General features: G+C 35.8%; 1 long non-coding RNA gene across 1 annotated transcript; it reads right to left on the bottom strand.

Annotated features, from left to right (window-relative positions):
• Positions 1-1,455: 1,455 nt before the first annotated feature.
• On the bottom strand, positions 1,456-4,769 carry LOC307170371. Its single transcript, XR_013823364.1, has 3 exons — positions 4,652-4,769; positions 2,106-2,714; positions 1,456-1,782 (listed from the first exon to the last, which is right to left on the bottom strand). It is a non-coding gene; the product is annotated as an uncharacterized lncRNA (long non-coding RNA).
• Between the last annotated feature and the right edge of the window lie 258 nt (positions 4,770-5,027).

Below are 5,027 nucleotides of genomic sequence, written 5' to 3'. Positions count from 1 at the left end.
GAATTTGAGCCAGACTGCAGACATACGAGCAACGGATCTTGTGACGTACATAATGGGAGACAAGAGATGTAGTTTATTGAGCGATTTTCACATACAACTAAACATTACTCTTCTGTTTTATGACAAACTGCAACTTTCTTGACTTTCATAATTTCCTTTTAAATTGACAAACATCATATGTGTTATTCAGGGCACAGTTCAGATGGAATAAAAAGATAAGTTGTCTCTCGCCATTAACTTCCATACATATTTTTTCCGAAATAAGGTCCCATGAGCCGGAAGCGGAGGGGTGGGACTTAGGCTCTCTATATTCGGTAAAGTCTTACACTGACACTGAAGGGATGCTGAAGAAGAGGAAGCAGACAGGAACTTGGGAATCACAGGAAGTACAGTAATATTTGCAGATGTATTTTTAAAGAAAAGTAACTGTTATAAAATTGACTGTTATTCCTTGTGAGGTGTAAAATAAATATATTAGCAAAGATTCTTATTTTCAACCCTCATTTTGACCCTCTCTTAGAAATGTTCCAATTTCTGGGGAATCTCCCTAAGGCATGTCAGTAGCCTATAATAACGGTCAGTTTTATAACGGTTATTTTACTGAAATGAGCAAGAGGTCATCCTTGATGATGTACAGTATGCAGCTGACATGCACAACTTTCAAAATGACACACAGTTTTGAATTGGGTTTGAAAAACTTCAAAATTCCAGTGGTTTGCTGCTGTACCAGCCCGGTCTCACCCCAAAACGTCACGTACTGACGGGTCTTGACCATACGGCAACATACGACGAAAAGGGTAGGCCTACCCCTAAAACGTCCATATGAGACGAAGACATAAGCGCACCAGCAGCGCCTCCTAGCGGTACCCTAATGCATACCTAAACCTACCCATAACCCGAATCGTCACATATGGACATTTTAGGGGTACCCTTTTCGTCGTATGTTGCCGTATGGTCAAGACCCGTCAGTACGTGACGTTTTGGAGTGAGACTGTGTTGGCTGTACAGCTTTGATTTGGTAAATAGCTACAGTACATGAACCAGTGAATAATGCATTTTAACTGATCTCAGGTCAGTTTTATAATGTATGTTCATTTTTAATTAATTTAATTAATTTTAATACTTATGTGACACTTTATAATAACATTTAGTTATAAGTTATTAGTTAATGATGAACTAATCAATTACAAAACAAAAAAAGAAATGTTAATAAATTATTAATAGGTGATATACTAACATTTTATGTATGTTTTGTTAATTCAGTTACAAGTCATTTATAAATTTAGTTAATGATGAACACACTTTTTAAATGAAGATTACAAAAAACACATACCATATTACTTTATGGTTCTTATTTATGTAACCATATTAAAACAGGAAAATAATATTTCTGTTTGGTCTTTACCAGCAGATAAAATCACAACCAACAGAACTGTCAATAAAAGCAATACGTATAACCACAGAAATCAGGTACTTTATTTGTCTTCACAGATTCATTTTTCTTTATGACAAGATTTCTTAACATGTTCCATATTCTATAAACTATCATCTAAACCTAGTGTGACAATATACCCCTCTAACAGATCAACATGTTCAGTGATCAGAGGGAAGGTGTCAGAGGAAATTTCTCCTCCCAACTCATTAGGTCCGAACTTCTGGGTTTCGTTCACGGCTCTCATCTTTTAGCACCAGACAAATTACAGGCATTGATATCAGGATAATAAGAAATACAGGGGCCACTGCTGTAATGCCCAAACCAAGAAGAAGCTTAAAACCGGTCATCTGGAAAATGGGGAGGGGGGAGGGGGGAGTGGGGAAGGGAGAGCAAAATCATTACATTAAGAAATTACAAAACCAATTGCTATAATAGTGGATGTACAGTAATTGTCATTTAACAGATACTTTTATCCAAAGTGAAATAATCAAAGGGAAGCAATAAAGAGTTAAATGTAGTGCAGAGTAATCACATTCATATCCATATTCATAATGTATATAAAAATGTAAAGAGATTCAGTTACAGCAGAATAATTTGCCTGTATGGGAGAACATTGCTAAATAAAAAGCTTTACATTACATTTCTGAAGATAGCATGAATTCTGACTTACCTGTGACTCAGCAACAAAGCCCAGAGTCAGAGCTAGTAGTTCGGTGTCATTTTTTCCAGGAACTGATTCAGTCGGTTTACACCATTTGAAATGGTGTTGATCATCATAAACATACAGTCCATTCCAGTATGTTTTTTTACAGGCAACATAATCACCGTCAAGGAACACAAGAGCGATCCACACAAGAGGTGGAAGCAGGCAAAGAAATACAATTTTGACCAATTGAAGTCTAGAATCTATTTCGGTAACACTAATATAAAGAATTAAAGCAAAAACAAAAAGAAAAGGTCCAGCAAAAATGAGGTTGATCATTACTGCATTCAGCTCAACATCGCATGGGCATGAAAAATCTTTATCAAAAAAAGCTTCCAAAAGCATTAAAAAAAAGGTCAATGAAAGACAGGTGAGAAGAGCCTTTTTGTCTTGCTGACTTTCAAATAGTCCACTGATGTCATTTTCTGAAGGCATATTCTGAGGTCTACACAGCAGCACACAACAGGTACTGTAAATCTGATGATGTTTTGACTGCTCTTCTGTTGTACAGTCTCAGGGAAAGCTTTTAATCTTGAACCTCAGATGCTCCGGAAGGGCTCAAGGCTGGACAGGTCCCTACAATTAATAAAATACATTTTTTTTTTCACATTGCAATTTTTAATATTTAAAGAGCATATATGCATATCTGTCTGTGTGTGTGTGTGTGTGTGTGTGTGTGTGTGTGTGTGTGTGTGTGTGTACAATGGACATCAGGTAAAAATATGCCTTTTTCTTTTTCAAAAAATATAGGAGACCAAGATTTTTGTCTCATTCTTTTCTTGTCTGCTGTAATGTGTTGATGATTTTCAATTTCTGCTCACAAAAATATTACATGCAATGAAGGCTATTCACTCTAAAAACGAATTCAGAGGACCTTTAGTCATTACTTAAATATATATATATTGTTGTGAAATAAAAAATCAAGTTCTGAGATAGGCTACTGTTAGACTTTTTACTTGTAATTGTTATTTTATTGAGCTGGGATGACACACAAATTATGCCTATTGATTAAATATACTATCATGACTTGTCAGAGTTTAATATTTTCAGTTGATCAAAAATTAATTTCATTTTAAGTTCTGTTAATGTAACAAACTATTTGATGACGTGTAAACGGTCCACAGTTTCCATGCGCATGTTTAAGGCCAGACGAGTGTGGCCACAGCTGAAACTCGCTGAAGCGTAATGTGGTGAATGGTAAGTAATTTTATGCTTACACATATTCGCATTCGCTCAGGATTCTGTTGGTGATAGCCTACTGTAACCGAATACCGAAATCTGGAAGTCCTACTGAAATTTGAGCAGTGTTGATAGTATAGGCCTACGTTAGTCTGTGTGCCGAGTTAAAGTTAGCTAGTAGCTACGCTATTTGTTCAGATACTTTGCTCAAAACAAGTCGGAGTTATGTAGGGCCCTATGAATTCCGTTTTAGTTTTCCAAATTTCGTTTTTATTGTTTATAATTGTGACAGGCGCCCGTGCATTTTACTGAGAGAACAAGCAGAGAGAGAGAGAGAGAGAGAGAGAGAGACACCCTCCTCCGGCCGCGCGCGCGCACTCTCACAGTCTTCAAACTGTCTTGCTCTCCCTCCCTCCCTCGCGCATGTTAACGTTAATCAAAATTGATATTACCATCAAAATCAATAGAGAATTGACACGATGGTAATAGGTCGGAAGACCGAAGTTTCACGTGAAGCATTCAGAGATTTTTTTAGCTGAGTTCCCGCTGGGTGTGAATTGTAGCCTACTAAAATGACGTTGCCTTATCTTCTCTGAAAAGCGTTCCGCACATTCAGCTGACATAAACCACACTTTAAATAAACGAACGAAACCTATCAGTGATGGAATGTTTTCTGTGTTCCTGTCCAATGGCAGTGTATTGACCATACATTTCAAATGAATGTTTGATTTGAAGTGAAGTACATAGGTTGATTTCTAAGAAAATGTATGCTTTACGTTGTATTAGAAAGGACATAATACAGTTCATTTAAATGTTTTGAAAGGGAAATATATTAAAAGATGAATGTTACATGTATGTTTAAAAGAGTAATCAAGTTCAAATAAAATCAAAAGGGCTCAACTTAACTCTTGCAGAGATCAACTTAATTATTAAGTTCATGTTACTTAGAAATGTGTTTTATTGTGGCCAAAAAAAAACTGCTTCACCTAACTTAAAACATTATGTTGGATCAACTTAATTACTTGCATTCATGTTGAAAATTATTAAGTTCATGTTACTTAGAAATGTGTTTTATTGTGGCCCAAAAAAGTAATTCACCGTACTCAAAACATCGCTTTGAATTAATGTAATTCTGCCAGCAGTCTTAATATAAAAATTCTAGTGGAAAACGTTAACATATTTTTTTTTGTTGACCCAATGTTTTATTTTTTAGAGTGGCTAGAATAAATCACGCACACAAAATGAGAGAGAGAGAGATAAAAACGATAAGCATTTGATTGTTTAAAACACAACTATCTTTGCAGGAAACACATTGTAATATATATATCTTTTACCTTTTTCAAAAGTGTAGTTAGTCAGATCTTGCAGTTCGGTCTCTTTTCGTCCTTTTAGAAGTTTTAGAAGTCACTATGAACCTGTTAAACAAACTACTGCATCATTATCAGCACATGCAAGAATGAAAGGAATCAAACCGCTTTATATGCTGGCAACCCTCATGACTCACATGTAAATTGGTTTCACTTTATGAACAATTCTGTAATGTGTATGTTCTGATTTGTTCTGTTTTACTATCATGGAGTTTTGGTTCTGTTTCCATGTTCCTGTTGTTATGGCCCGGCACAAATAGAGGAAACCACGCTCCAGGGATTACCGGAAAAATATGATACTCCAAATTCAACTGTTTGTACTAATAATGTGGAATCTCCCCTA

This window comes from Squalius cephalus (assembly GCF_949319135.1).
Source record: "Squalius cephalus genome assembly, chromosome: 13".
Lineage (NCBI taxonomy): Eukaryota > Metazoa > Chordata > Actinopteri > Cypriniformes > Leuciscidae > Squalius > Squalius cephalus.
Note: the sequence above shows the minus strand (reverse complement) of the source record. Positions and strands in the feature narration are given on the sequence as shown.